We start from the raw sequence: 16,200 nt of genomic DNA, 5'->3' as shown, positions 1-16,200 counted from the left end.
ATAGACCCAAGGGAGCCCTACAAACTGACATCAGGAACCTGGACTGCTGAGTTTTCTTTCCCAGGGAAAATGGAAAAAGGATGTGCCCGGGGCCCCTGGCCCTGACTGCAAAAAATCCTTATATCGAAGGATGGACCCCACACCGAAGTTGTCCCCACCTCAAACTTGTGCTGCCCTGATAGACCCAAGGGAGCCCTACAAACTGACATCAGGAACCTGGACTGCTGAGTTTTCTTTCCCAGGGAAAATGGAAAATGGATGTGCACAGGGGCCCCTGGACCTGGACAGGGACCTCACTACAAAAAATCCTTATATCGAAGGATGGACCCCACACCGAAGCTGTCCCCATCTCAAACTTGTGCTGCCCTGATAGACCCAAGGGAGCCCTACAAACTGACATCAGGAACCTGGACTGCTGAGTTTTCTTTCCCAGGGAAAATGGCCAAAGGATGTGCCCAGGGGCCTCTGGCCCTGTGCAGGTACCTCACTGCAAAAAATCCTTATATCGAAGGATGGACCCCACACCGAAGTTGTCCCCACCTCAAACTTGTGCTACCCTGATAGACCCAAGGAAGCTCTACAAACTGACATCAGGAACCTGGACTGCTGAGTTTTCTTTCCCAGGGAAAATGGAAAAAGGATGTGCCCAGGGGCCCCTGGCCCAGACTGCAAAAAATCCTTATATCGAAGGATGGACCCCACACCGAAGTTGTCCCCACCTCAAACTTGTGCTGCCCTGATAGACCCAAGGGAGCCCTACAAACTGACATCAGGAACCTGGACTGCTGAGTTTTCTTTCCCAGGGAAAATGGAAAAAGGATGTGCCCAGGGGCCCCTGGCCCTGACTGCAAAAAATCCTTATATCGAAGGATGGACCCCACACCGAAGCTGTCCCCAACTCAAACTTGTGCTGCCGTGATAGACCCAAGGGAGCCCTACAAACTGACATCAGGAACCTGGACTGCTGAGTTTTCTTTCCCAGGGAAAATGGAAAAAGGATGTGCCCAGGGGCCCCTGGCCCTGGGCAGGGACGTCACTACAAGAAATCCTTATATCAAAGGATGGACCCCACACCGAAGTTGTCCCCACCTCAAACTTGTGCTGCCCTGATAAACCCAAGGGAGCCCTACAAACTGACATCAGGAACCTGGACTGCTGAGTTTCCTTTCCCAGGGAAAATGGAAAAAGGATGTGCCCAGGGGCCCCTGGCCCTGGACAGGGACCGCACTACAAAAAATCCATATATCGAAGGATGGACCCCACACCGAAATTGTTGCAACCTCAAACTTGTGCTGCCCTGATAGACCCAAGGGAGCCCTACAAACTGACATCAGGAACCTGGACTGCTGAGTTTTCTTTCCCAGGGAAAATGGAAAAAGGATGTGCCCGGTGCCCCTGGCCCTGACTGCAAAAAATCCTTATATCGAAGGATGGACCCCACACCGAAGTTGTCCCCACCTCAAACTTGTGCTGCCCTGATAGACCCAAGGGAGCCCTACAAACTGACATCAGGAACCTGGACTGCTGAGTTTTCGTTCCCAGGGAAAATGGAAAAAGGATGTGCCCAGGGGCCCCACTACAAAAAAACCTTATATCGAAGGATGGACGCCACACCGAAGTTGTCCCCACCTCAAACTTGTGCTGCCCTGATAGACCCAAGGGAGCCCTACAAACTGACATCAGGAACCTGGACTGCTGAGTTTTCTTTCCCAGGGAAAATGGAAAAAGGATGTGCACAGGGGCCCCTGGCCCTGGGCAGGAACCTCACTACAAGAAATCCTTATATCGAAGAATGGACCCCACACCGAAGTTGTCCCCACCTCAAACTTGTGTTGCCCTGATAAACCCAAGGGAGCCCTACAAAGTGACATCAGGAACCTGGACTGCTGAGTTTACTTTCCCAGGGAAAATGGAAAAAGGATGTGCCCAGGGGCCCCTGGCCCTGGGCAGGACACTCTCTACAAGAAATCCTTATATCGAAGGATGGACCCCACACCGAAGTTGTCCCCACCTCAAACTTGTGCTGCACTGATAAACCCAAGGGAGCCCTACAAACTGACATCAGGAACCTGGACTGCTGAGTTTTCTTTCCCAGGGAAAATGGAAAAAGGATGTGCCCAGGGGCCCTCCACACTGGGCTGGACTGACAGCAAAAAGTCCTGATATCAAATGATGGTCCCCACACCTAAGTTGTCCTCACCTCAACCTTGTGCTGCCTTGATAGACCCAAGGGAGCCCTACAAACTGACATCAGGAACCCGGACTGCTGAGTTGTCTTTCCCAGGGAAAATGGCCAAAGGATGTGCCCAGGGTCCCCTGGCCCTGCTCAGGGCTCTGACTGCAAAGAATCCTTATATCGAAGGATGGACCCCACACCGAAGCTGTCCCCACCTCAAACTTGCGCTGCCCTGATAGACCCAAGGGAGCCCTACAAACTGACATCAGGAACCTGGACTGCTGAATTTTCTTTCCCAGGGAAAATGGAGAAAGGATGTGCCCAGGGGCCCTTGCCCTGACTGCAAAATATCCTTATATCGAAGGATGGACCCCACACTGAAGCTGTCCCCACCTCAAACTTGTGCTGCCCTGATAGACCCAAGGGAGCCCTACAAACTGACATCAGGAACCTGGACTGCTGAGTTTTCGTTCCCAGGGAAAATGGAAAAAGGATGTGCCGAGGGGCCTCTGGCCCTGTGCAGGTACCTCACTGCAAAAAATCCTTATATCGAAGGATTGACCCCACACCGAAGTTGTCCCCACCTCAAACTTGTGCTGCCCTGATAGACCCAAGGGAGCTCTACAAACTGACATCAGGAACCTGGACTGCTGAGTTTTCTTTCCCAGGGAAAATGGAAAAAGGATGTGCCCAGGGGCCCCTGGCCCTGACTGCAAAAAATCCTTATATCGAAGGATGGACCCCACACCGAAGCTGTCCCCAACTCAAACTTGTGCTGCCCTGATAGACCCAAGGGAGCCCTACAAACTGACATCAGGAACCTGGACTGCTGAGTTTTCTTTCCCAGGGAAAATGGAAAAAGGATGTGCCCAGGGGCCCCTGGCCCTGGGCAGGGACCTCACTACAAGAAATCCTTATATCGAAGGATGGACCCCACACCGAAGTTGTCCCCACCTCAAACTTGTGCTACCCTGATAAACCCAAGGGAGCCCTACAAACTGACATCAGGAACCTGGACTGCTGAGTTTTCTTTCCCAGGGAAAAAGGAAAAAGGATGTGCCCAGGGGCCCCACTACAAAAAAACCCTATATCGAAGGATGGACGCCACACCGAAGTTGTCCCCACCTCAAACTTGTGTTGCCCTGATAAACCTAAGGGAGCCCTACAAACTGACATCAGGAACCTGGCCTGCTGAGTTTTCTTTCCCAGGGAAAATGGAAAAAGGATGTGCCCAGGGGCCCCTGGCCCTGGGCAGGGACCTCACTACAAGAAATCCTTATATCGAAGGATGGACCCCACACCGAAGTTGTCCCCAGCTCAAACTTGTGCTGCCCTGATACACGCAAGAGAGCCCTACAAACTGACATCAGGAACCTGGACTGCTGAGTTTTCTTTCCCAGGGAAAATGGAAAAAGGATGTGCCCAGGGGCCCTCCACACTGGGCTGGACTGAAAGCAAAAAGTCCTTATATCAAATGATCGTCCCCAAACCTAAGTTGTCGTCACCTCAACCTTGTGCTGCCTTGATAGACCCAAGGGAGCCTTACAAACTGACATCAGGAACCTGGACTGCTGAGTTTTCTTTCCCAGGGAAAATGGCCAAAGGATGTGCCCAGGGTCCCCTGGCCCTGCTCAGGGCTCTGACTGCAAAGAATCCTTATATCGAAGGATGGACCCCACACCGAAGCTGTCCCCACCTCAAACTTGTGCTGCCCTGATAGACCCAAGGGAGCCCTACAAACTGACATCAGGAACCTGGACTGCTGAGTTTTCTTTCCCAGGGAAAATGGAAAAAGGTTGTGCCCAGGGGCCCCTGGCCCTGACTGCAAAAAATCCTTATATCGAAGGATGGACCCCACACCGAAGTTGTCCCCACCTCAAACTTGTGCTACCCTGATAGACCCAAGGGAGCCCTACAAACTGACATCAGGAACCTGGACTGCTGAGTTTTCTTTCCCAGGGAAAATGGAAAAAGGATGTGCCCAGGGTCCCCTGGCCCTGAGCCCCTGGCCCTGACTGCAAAGAATCCTTATATCGAAGGATGGACCCCACACCGAAGTTGTCCCCACCTCAAACTTGCGCTACCCTGATAGACCCAAGGGAGCCCTACAAAGTGATATCAGGAACCTGGACTGCTGAGTTTTCTTTCCCAGGGAAAATGGAAAAAGGATGTGCCCAGGGGCCCCTGGCCCTGACTGCAAAAAATCCTTATATCGAAGGATGGACCCCACACCAAAATTGTCCCCACCTCAAACTCGTGCTGCCCTGATAGACCCAAGGGAGCCCTACAAACTGACATCAGGAACCTGGACTGCTGAGTTTTCTTTCCCAGGGAAAATGGAAAAAGGATGTGCCCAGGGGCCCCTGGCCCTGACTGCAAAAATTCCTTATATCGAAGGATGGACCCCACACCAAAGCTGTCCCCACCTCAAACTTGTGCTGCCCTGATAGACCCAAGAGAGCCCTACAAACTGACATCAGGAACCTGGACTGCTGAGTTTTCTTTCCCAGGGAAAATGGCCAAAGGATGTGCCCAGGGTCCCCTGGCCCTGCTCAGGGCTCTGACTGCAAAGAATCCTTATATCGAAGGATGGACCCCACACCGAAGCTGTCCCCACCTCAAACTTGTGCTGCCCTGATAGACCCAAGGGAGCCCTACAAACTGACATCAGGAACCTGGACTGCTGAGTTTTCGTTCCCAGGGAAAATGGCCAAAGGATGTGCCCAGAGGCCCCTGGCCCTGCTCAGGGCCCTGACTGCAAAGAATCCTTATATCGAAGGATGGACCGCACATTGAAGCTGTCCCCACCTCAAACTTATGCTGCCCTGATAGACCCAAGGGAGCCCTACAAACTGACATCAGGAACCTGGACTGCTGAGTTTTCTTTCCCAGGGAAAATGGAAAAAGGATGTGCCCAGGGGCCCCTGGCCCTGACTGCAAAAATTCCTTATATCGAAGGATGGACCCCACACCGAAGCTGTCCCCACCTCAAACTTGTGCTACCCTGATAGACCCAAGGGAGCCCTACAAACTGACATCAGGAACCTGGACTGCTGAGTTTTCTTTCCCAGGGAAAATGGAAAAAGGATGTGCCCAGGGTCCCCTGGCCCTGAGCCCCTGGCCCTGACTGCAAAGAATCCTTATATCGAAGGATGGACCCCACACCGAAGTTGTCCCCACCTCAAACGTGCGCTACCCTGATAGACCCAAGGGAGCCCTACAAAGTGATATCAGGAACCTGGACTGCTGAGTTTTCTTTCCCAGGGAAAATGGAAAAAGGATGTGCCCAGGGGCCCCTGGCCCTGACTGCAAAAAATCCTTATATCGAAGGATGGACCCCACACCAAAATTGTCCCCACCTCAAACTCGTGCTGCCCTGATAGACCCAAGGGAGCCCTACAAACTGACATCAGGAACCTGGACTGCTGAGTTTTCTTTCCCAGGGAAAATGGAAAAAGGATGTGCCCAGGGGTCCCTGGCCCTGACTGCAAAAATTCGTTATATCGAAGGATGGACCCCACACCGAAGTTGTCCCCACCTCAAACTTGCGCTACCCTGATAGACCCAAGGGAGCCCTACAAAGTGATATCAGGAACCTGGACTGCTGAGTTTTCTTTCCCAGGGAAAATGGAAAAAGGATGTGCCCAGGGGCCCCTGGCCCTGACTGCAAAAAATCCTTATATCGAAGGATGGACCCCACACCAAAATTGTCCCCACCTCAAACTCGTGCTGCCCTGATAGACCCAAGGGAGCCCTACAAACTGACATCAGGAACCTGGACTGCTGAGTTTTCTTTCCCAGGGAAAATGGCCAAAGGATGTGCCCAGGGTCCCCTGGCCCTGCTCAGGGCTCTGACTGCAAAAAATCCTTATATCGAAGGATGGACCCCACACCGAAGCTGTCCCCAGCTCAAACTTGTGCTGCCCCGATACACCCAAGGGAGCCCTACAAACTGACATCAGGAACCTGGACTGCTGAGTTTTCTTTCCCAGGGAAAATGGAAAAAGGATGTGCCCAGAGGCCCGTGGCCCTGGTCAGCGCCCTGACTGCAAAGAATCCTTATATCGAAGGATGGACCCCACATTGAAGCTGTCCCCACCTCAAACTTGTGCTGCCCTGATAGACCCAAGGGAGCCCTACAAACTGACATCAGGAACCTGGACTGCTGAGTTTTCTTTCCCCGGGAAAATGGAAAAAGGATGTGCCCAGGGGCCCCTGGCCCTGACTGCAAAAATTCCTTATATCGAAGGATGGACCCCACACCGAAGCTGTCCCCACCTCAAACTTGTGCTACCCTGATAGACCCAAGGGAGCCCTACAAACTGACATCAGGAACCTGGACTGCTGAGTTTTCTTTCCCAGGGAAAATGGAAAAAGGATGTGCCCAGGGGCCCCTGGCCCTGACTGCAAAATATCCTTATATCGAAGGATGGACCCCACACTGAAGCTGTCCCCACCTCAAACTTGTGCTGCCCTGATAGACCCAAGGGAGCCCTACAAACTGACATCAGGAACCTGGACTGCTGAGTTTTCGTTCCCAGGGAAAATGGCCAAAGGATGTGCCCAGGGGCCCCTGGCCCTGGTCAGGACCCTGACTGCAAAGAATCCTTATATCGAAGGATGGACCCCACACCGAAGTTGTCCCCACCTCAAACTTGTGCTGCCCTGATAGACCCAAGGGAGCCCTACAAACTGACATCAGGAACCTGGACTGCTGAGTTTTCTTTCCCAGGGAAAATGGAAAAAGGATGTGCCCAGGGGCCCCTGGCCCTGAGTGCAAAAAATGCTTATATCGAAGGATGGACCTCACACCGAAGTTGTCCCCACCTCAAACTTGTGCTACCCTGATAGACCCAAGGGAGCCCTACAAACTGACATCAGGAACCTGGACTGCTGAGTTTTCTTTCCCAGGGAAAATGGAAAAAGGATGTGCCCAGGGGCCCCTGGCCCTTGGCCCTGACTGCAAAAAATCCTTATATCGAAGGATCTACCCCACACCAAAGTTGTCCCCACCTCAAACTTGTGCTACCCTGATAGACCCAAGGGAGCCCTACAAACTGACATCAGGAACCCGGACTACTGAGTTTTCTTTCCCAGGGAAAATGGCCAAAGGATGTGCCCAGGGTCCCCTGGCCCTGCTCAGGGCTCTGACTGCAAAGAATCCTTATATCGAAGGATGGACCCCACACCGAAGCTGTCCCCACCTCAAACTTGTGCTGCCCTGATAGACCCAAGGGAGCCCTACAAACTGACATCAGGAACCTGGACTGCTGAGTTTTCTTTCCCAGGGAAAATGGAAAAAGGATGTGCCCAGGGGCCCCACTACAAAAAAACCTTATATCGAAGGATGTACCCCACACCGAAGTTGTCCCCACCTCAAACTTGTGCTGCCCTGATAGACCCAAGGGAGCCCTACAAACTGACATCAGTAACCTGGACTGCTAAGTTTTCTTTCCCAGGGAAAATGGAAAAAGGATGTGCCCAGGGGCCCCTGGCCCTGGGCAGGGACCTCACTACAAGAAATCCTTATATCAAAGGATGGACCCCACACCGAAGTTGTCCCCACCTCAAACTTGTGCTGCCCTGATAAACCCAAGGGAGCCCTACAAACTGACATCAGCAACCTGGACTGCTGAGTTTTCTTTCCCAGGGAAAATGGAAAAAGGATGTGCCCAGGGGCCCCCCACACTGGGCTGGACTGACAGCAAAAAGTCCTTATATCAAATGATGGTCCCCACACCTAAGTTGTCCCAACCTCAACCTTGTGCTGCCCTGATAAACCCAAGGGAGCCCTACAAACTGACATCAGGAACCTGGACTGCTGAGTTTTCTTTCCCAGGGAAAATGGAAAAAGGATGTGCCCAGGGGCCCCCCACACTGGGCTGGACTGACAGCAAAAAGTCCTTATATCAAATGATGGTCCCCACACCTAAGTTGTCCTCACCTCAACCTTGTGCTGCCTTGATAGTCCCAAGGGAGCCCTACAAACTGACATCAGGAACCTGGACTGCTGAGTTTTCTTTCCCAGGGAAAGTGGCAAGGGATGTGTCCAGGTGATCCCCCGGACCCAGTCCAAAGCACTCACCGTCCTTCCATGAGACAGCCCCGGGAGCTCCCCATAAACTCCTCTTCTCCAGCAGCTCCATGCGAAAACGGGCTGGGGCAAAGCCTCGCCCTTAATTAACCTCCCCCCGGAGGGACCCCGCCCCTCGTCATCCTCCTGACAGCTCACACCTGTGGCTGCTCTGAGCCCTCATCAACTTAACAGCTCACACCTGTGGCTGCTCTGAGCCCTCATCATGCTAACAGCTCACACCTGCCACTGTATCCACTCTCCAACAGCGTCTCTTGGTCTCTCCCTCTCCAGCACACAGCCGACTTCTCACAGACACAGATCCAGCAAAAATCTGCTACAGGTGTCGGCTTTTCTTAATCCACCTGGTTACACGATTAAAACACATACATGCATTGATGGTCTTCGAGAGAAAGCTTTCCCCTGGAGAAAACAGTCCTTTTGCCGGCACACTTTGATACACCTTCGGAAAAAGCAGAATCTGCACCAACTCCTAAGACCCCTGCCGAGGAACCCAGCCCTGCCTGGGACACCCAAAGCGGCAGACCTCAAAAAAGGAGGGGAAAAGTCAAGCTTGGAGTGGAAAAAGAGCTCAGAAGTACAGCAGCCTTTAAAAATGCCTGCACGGAGCAATAGTGGGAACCAGACACATTTCTTCTTTCCTTGCTTTCTGTGATGACATAAATAGGAAGTAAGAACATGTTAAACAAAAGGCAGAGCTAGGATTTTACAGGTCTTTATTTTGGCAGGCTGCATGACAAACACCTCTTCAGGGACTGCGACGCCTTTTGGGGAATGGCAGAGAACGGAGGCAAAAGGTGCCGGGGAGCCCTTTCTGTTCCCTTCAGCCCCTGCAGCTGCTCCGCTGGTTTCAGGGCACTCGCTTGGTTCGTTCCTGAAGAAAAAGGCTAGGGCATGATTTTCAGAACTACTGCCCGTCCCCAGTCAGAGTTTCCTACATTCCTGGGTACAAATGAGTGGATGGAGAGAGTGGATGGATGCTGTCCAGCAGTGTCCCCAGGGGCATCTGGAGTGTTCACACTGCTGAGCTGAGAAAAACTCACCAAACCCAGCCCAGGGGCCTGTGATCCTCCACCCACCCGGGGGAACTCCGGGCGCTGTAAACAGAGGCCATAGCACACACCAGGCTCTGCTGTGCCCGGTGAGGAGTCTCTGTATGAGCCCTGAGCCCTGGCATCGCCTCCCAAACACCACAGAGACCTCTTGTGTCATCAGAGAAAAGCCCTGGAGCAAACATGTGTCCCCAGCACGATCAACAAGAGATGCAGAATTACCTCCTCAATAAAAACGCTGTTTCTGATGGAAATGTTACCTCTGTCGACTGCGAGGATTTTATAGGAATACTGGCTCAAGAATTCAATGACTTCAGGGATTCCATACCACAGGTGCCTGGGACTGCTTGGGCATCCAGAGTCTATAGTATTGGTTAAACTGGTAGAGCTGAGGATACTTAGCAGCTTTGTCACAGAGCTGGAACGTCACGCAGGGAGCAAGGGGTTCTCTCAGAGAGTGCAGGAGGCCAGTGAAAACAGCACCAAGGTCCTCCACGATGTCTGCTCCTAGAAAAGCCAAATAAATTAAACTATTGACATGAGCACGGACACTGGGGCAACCTTCCTTACTTTGGGCCTTGCCAGCAGCCGACAGAGCCTCACGCAGAAAAGAACTGATCGAGTTCAAAAAGTGTTCCTAGTGACCTAGACAGGTGCTCCTGGCCGCTGAGGTACCTGAAAAACCCTCCAGACATCATCAGCTGTTGCTTAAGCAAATAATCCACCTTCACTGTGTTGTGCCAAAAACACGCCCAGTCCTTAACAGGGAGAGACCCTGCCAGGCACCGCCTCAGAGAAGAACCGAGCTGTACTGGGGGGACACACCCAGCCAACGTGTACGAGTTAAACAGAATTTTCTCTCAGAACTGGGACTTTCAGCACCCCCCAGGTGCTACTCGACTGCCACAGACACACAGAGGGCTTCGTGAGGTGCTCTGGGGTTGGCCAGTCCTGCTCCAAGCCCTGCTGATGCCCCTGTGGTTTTAAGGATGTCCTCAAGGAGGTGGTAGAACCTCACAGTGTTTGCCCCTGGAGCTTAATTTCTGAAGTTTTCCTTGGGAAACGCACCCATTTCCTACTTAACAAGGCAGTCCCCTCTCCCTGCTCTCGGGAAGAGCTGCCCACAGGCACGGGAACCACCTTCCTCTCCTGATCGCCACGCTCTGCCCTTAAAACGCTGTGTTACTGAGGCCAGCTACTTCCACACCAAGACTGTCCATGCAGGGACAGTGTCCCTTCTCTTCAGGGTCAGGGAAAAAGGGCAGAAGCACCTACAGAGCTTCAATGCCCCTCTTGAGCATAAAGCACCGTGAATCTGAACTTCCTGCTGCTTGCAGGGAAGATAATAAAATGCCTCAAGGTAAAAAATGATAAATGGTAAAAAATCATTACAAGAGGGTAGAAATGATGCCGCTTTCACTCCACTGCTAGAAATGACACATAAAACATAAAAAAAACCCTGTACCTGTTCCATTTTCAGACTGAAACAACAGCATATTCCTGGCTGCTCATGCAGCAGGGACAACAGCACTGAAGGGAAATGTTTGGATAATCACGTCTTCATTTAAAGAGAACCCAATTCCTTCATCTAAGCCATCACTGCCCTCCATCAGAACAGCCAGCACATCCATGACATCTAATAAGTGAAGGAAAAAAATGTAAGCAGAGGATCCAGACTGACTGGGAAAACAACAGAGGTAGAATGCAACATTCCAGGAACACAAGGTAGCTTTTTAGTCACAAAAATTAAAAAAAAAAAAAACACCCAAAAAAACTAAAAAAAAAACCCAAAAAAACCCCAAAAAACCCCAAAGGCACATTTGCCAGGCAATACAAAGTTAGGGGCAGCACAAAAATCACAGCTGTACTTCACTCTGCCTTTCAAAGCTGCTGTCCAGCACAGGTTGCCCACAGAAGCTGTGGCTGCCCCCGGATCCCTGGAAGTGTCCAAGGCCAGGCTGGACAGGGCTTGGAGCACCCTGGCATGGTGGAAGGTGTCCCTGCCCATGGCAGGGGTGGAACGGGACGAGCTTTAAATAAAGGTGCCTTCCCATCCAAACCCTTCTGGGATTCCACGATTCTGTGAGCAGCCCCAGGCAGAAGGGCTAAATTTCCATTGTGGTTCGGAAATGCTGCTGCAAGAGCACAAACAGATTTCAAATACTGTTCAAGTGGCACAACCACATCAAAAATTACGTCTGGGGGTAAAGTGGCAACTCTGCAATTCCAGCCTCTGATACCAAGGACACATGGAGGGCTGAATCCGGGGGGAGTTCGGGGTCCGAGTTGGGGTCGTCCTCATGAGCCACCAGCCTGGGGACCTAAAAATCGGGGGGAACCCCGAATTGGGGGGGGACCCAAAATTGGGGGGGTCCTGGGGGGCTCTGGAAGGTCTTTGCAGCATCCCAGGAGGAATTTTGGGGTGTCAGGGGGTTTTTGGGGAGTCATGAAGGGAATTTAGGGGGTCTCAGAGAGTTTTTGGGGGGTCCCAGGAGGAATTTTGGGGACCTTGATGGGAATTTTGGGGGTCCCAGGGGGTGTTTTGAGGTCATGGAGAGGTTTTTGGGGGGGTCTCAGGGAGTTTTTGGGGACCCAGGAAAAATTTCAGGGGTCCTAAAGAGAAATTTGGATGTCCCAGAAGGTGTTTTGGGGTGACGAGTAGAATTTTGGGGGTCCAGGGGGTGTTCTGGGGTCCCGAAGGGAATTTTGGGGGTCCCATGGGGGGTTTGGGGGTCCTGAAGGGAATTTTGGGGTCTCAGGGAGTTTTGGGGGGGTCCCAGGAGGAATTTTGGGGATCCTGATGGGAATTTTGGGGGTCCCGGGGTGGTTTTGAGGTCCTGGAGAGGTTTTTGGGGGGTTCTCAGGGAGTTTTTGGGGTCCCAGGAGGAATTTCAGGGGTCCTAAAGGGAAATTTGGAAGTCCCAGGGGGGTTTTGGGGTCCTGAAGGGAATTTTGGGCCTCCCGGGGGGGTTTTGGAGTCCTGGGGAAAATTTTGAGGGTCTCAGGGGTTTTTGGGAGAAATTTTGGTGGTCCTGAGTAGAATTTTGGGGGTCCTGGGGGAGGTTTTGGGTTTCGGAAGGGAATTTTAGGGTCTCAGGGAGTTTTTGGGGGATCCCAGAAGGAATTTTGGGGACCTTGATGAGAATTTTGGGGGTCCCAGGGGGGGTTTTGGGCTCCGGAAGGGAATTTTGGGGGTCCCAGGGGAGGTTTTGGGGTCCCAAAGGGAATTTTGGGCGTCCCAGGGGGGGTTTTGGAGTTCTGGGGAGAATTTTGGGGATCTCAGGAGGTTTTTGGGAGGAATTTTGGGGTCCCAAAGAGAATTTTGTGGGTCCTGGGGAGGGTTTAGGTCCTGAAGGGAATTTTGGGGGTCTCAGGGGGTTTTGGGGTGTCCCAGGAGGAATTTCGGGGACCCTGATAGGAATTTTGGGCGTCCCAGGGGGGGGTTTGGGGTCCCAAAGGGAATTTTGGGCGTCCCAGGGGGAGTTTTGGAGTCCTGGGGAGAATTTTGAGGGTCTCAGGGGGTTTTTGGGTAGAATTTTGGGGGTCCCGAGTGGAATTTTGTGGGTCCTGGGGAGGGTTTGGGGTTCTGAAGGGAATTTTGGGGGTCTCTGGGAGTTTTTGGGGGGTTCCAGTAGAAATTTTGGAGTCCTGAAGGGAAATTTGGGGTCTCAAGTAATCTTGGGGGGTCCCAGGAGGGATTTCGGGGACCCTGATGGGAATTTTGGAGGCCCTAGGGGGGTTTTTGGGGTCCCAAATGGAATTCTGGGCATTCCAGGAGGGGTTTTGGAGTCCCGAGGGCAATTTTGTGGGTCTCAGGGGGTTTTTGGGAGGAATTTTGGGGGTCCCGACTAGAATTTTGAGGGTCCTGGGGGGGGTTTGGGGTCCCGAAGGGAATTTTGGGGGTCTCTGGGAGTTCGTGGGGGGTCCCAGGAGGAATTTGGGGTTCGTGAGAACCCCAGCCTTTCTCTGGGGTCTCATATGGTGGTGAAATTCCTCCTCCAACCCGTGCTTCCAAAGAAAAACTCCGCAGGCTTTAGCTGTTCGGTCTCAAGGCAGTTTATTGCTAGTTATCTCACAGATTATGTTCTTGGACTGCGGCTGTTTGATCAGCGGCCTGGGTAGAAGCACACACACACCCTGACATCCTCTCTATCTGCTGTCTTCTTCGTCTCTCCCCCCACCCAGGGCTGCTGCTATCTTTTATAAGATATATTATGTATTACATGTTTACAATTATTCCCCAGTACCTACTACCTACGTTGCCAAGTGTTTTTCTACTCTAAACCAATCTGTGAGTGCCAACATCACCAAGAACATGGAGGTAAGGAAAAAGAAGGAGGAAGAACAGGATCAGCCCACTTTCCTCCATCTTAGAACTCCTGACCCCCATGTACAAAGTGAAAACCCCCCTGTACAGGTGCTAAAACCCCCCTGTACAATACTAAAAAAATTTCCCCTCTACTTTGTAATTACTTTTACTATACTATCTAACCTTTTGTGACTGCTTGTTCCACCTCCAAAGTTGGTAAATCATTCCATGGCTCAAACTCAAAATCACAGCTGTTTTTCAGCTGCCTGCCAGGGTCCCAAATGCTTCTGACCAAGGCCTGGAACCTCTAAAAATGTCTGAGAGACATTATGAGTTCCCACAAGGGTCCTGAAGGGAAATTTGGGGGTCCCAGGGGGGGTTTTGTGGTCCCAAAGGGAATTTTGGGAGTCCCAGGGGGGGTTTTGGTGTCCTGAAGAGAATTTTGGGAGTCCCAGGAGGTAGGTTTGGGGTCCTGAAGGGAATTTTGGAGTCTCACAAAGTTTTTGGGGGTCCCAGAAAGAATTTTGGGGACCCTGATGAGAATTTTGGGGCTCCCGGGCAGGGGGTTTTGGGGTCCCAAAGGGAATTTTGGGGGTCTCAGTGGGGTTTTGGGTCTCCCAGGAGGAATTTCAAGGACTCTGATGGAAATTTTGGGGGTCCCGGGGGGGGTTTTGGGGTCCCAAAGGGAATTTTGGAAGTCCCAGGGGGTGTTTTGGTGTCCTGAAGGGAATTTTGGGTGTCCCAGGGGGGGTATTGGAGTCCTGGGGAGAATTTTGGGGGTCCTGGGGAGGGTTTTTGGGAGGAATTTTGGGGGTCCCGGGGAGAATTTTGGGGGTCCTGGGAGAGGTTTTGGGGTTCTGAAGGGAATTTTGGGGTCTCACGAAGTTTTTGGGGGGTCCCAGAAAGAATTTTGGGGACCCTGATGGGAATTTGGCGGGTCCCAGTGGAAGTTTTGGGGTCCCAAAGGGAATTTTGGGAATCCCAGGGGGGGTTTTGGAGTCCTGGGGAGAATTTTGAGGGTCTCAGGGGGGTTTTGGGAGGAATTTTGGGGGTCCCGAGTGGAATTTTAAGGGTCCTGGGGGAGGTTTTGGTGTCCTGAAGGGAATTTTGGAGTCTCACTAAGTTTTTGGGGTGTCCCGGGAGGAATTTCGGGGACCCTGATAGGAATTTTTAGGGGTCTCAGGGGGTTTTGGGGGGTCCCATGAGGACTGTTGGGGTTCTGAAGGGAATTTTGGGGTGTCAAGGAGTTTTGGGGGGGTCCCAGGAGGAATTTTGGGGTCCTGAAGGGAATTTTGGGAGTCCCAAGGGGGGTTTTGGAGTCCTGGGGAGAATTTTGAGGGTCTCAGGGGTTTTTTGGGAGGAATTTTTGGGGTCCCGAGTAGAATTTTGTGGGTCCTGGGGAGGGTTTGGGGTTCTGAAGGGAATTTTGAGGCTCCCAGTGGGGGTTTTGGGGTCCCAAAGGGAATTCTGGGCGTCCCAGGGGGGGTTTTGGGGGAGGAATTTTGGGGTCCCGAGTAGAATTTTGTGGGTCCTGGGGGAAGTTTTGAGGTCCCGAAGGGAATTTTGGGAGTCATAGGGGGAGTTTTGGAGTCCTGGGGAGAATTTTGAGGGTCTCAGGGTTTTGTTGGGAGGAATTTTGGGGGTCCCGGGTAGAATTTTGGGGACCCCACGGCGGTGGGTTGGGGTCCTGAAGGGAATTTTAGGGGTCTCAGGGGGTTTTTGGGGGTCCCAGGTGGAATTTCGGGGTCCCTGATAGGTTTTTTTGGGTCCCAGGGGGGGTTTTGGAGTCCTGGGGAGAATTTTGAGGGTCTCAGGGGGTTTTTGGGAGGAATTTTGGGGGTCCCGAGTAGAATTTTCGGGGTCCTGGGGGTGGGGGGGTTTGGGGTCCTGAAGTGAATTTTGGGGTCTCAGGAAGTTTTTGGGGGGTCCCAGGAAGAATTTTGGGGACCCAGATGGGAATTTTGGGGCTCCCGGTGGAGGGTTTTGGGGTCCCGAAGGGAATTTTGGGGGTCTCAGTGGGGTTTTGGGTCTCCCAGGAGGAATTTCAGGGACCCTGATGGGAATTTTGGGTGTCCCAGGGGGGCTTGTGGTGTCCTGGGGAGAATTTTAGGGGTCTCAGGGATTTTTTGGGAGGATTTTTGGGGGTCCCGGGTAGAATTTTGTGTGTCCTGGGGAGGGTTTGGGGTCCTGAAGGGAATTTTGTGGGACCCTGATGGGGGGTTTTTGTGGGTCCTGGGGAGAATTTTGGGGGTCCTGGGGGGGGGGTTTATGGTCCTGAAGGGAATTTTGGAGTCTCTGGGAGTTTTTGGGGGGTCCCAGGAGATATTTCTGGGACCCTGATGGGAATTCTGGGGATCCCAGGGGTGTTTTGGGGTCCCGAAGGGAATTTTGGGAGTCCCAGGGGGGGGGATTGTAGTCCTGGGGAGAATTTTGATGGTCTCAGGGTTTTTTTGGGAGGAATTTCTGGGGTCCCGAGTAGAATTTTGGGGGTTCTGGGGGTGGGTTTGGGGACCTGAAGGGAACTTTGGGGGTCTCAAGGAGTTTTGGGGGGTCCCTGGAGGAATTTCGG

Source organism: Lonchura striata, chromosome 24, assembly GCF_050655825.1.
Source record: "Lonchura striata isolate lonStrDom1 chromosome 24, ASM5065582v1, whole genome shotgun sequence".
Lineage (NCBI taxonomy): Eukaryota > Metazoa > Chordata > Aves > Passeriformes > Estrildidae > Lonchura > Lonchura striata.
The sequence above is the reverse complement of the archived record's forward strand: the minus strand, read 5'-3'. Positions refer to the sequence as shown.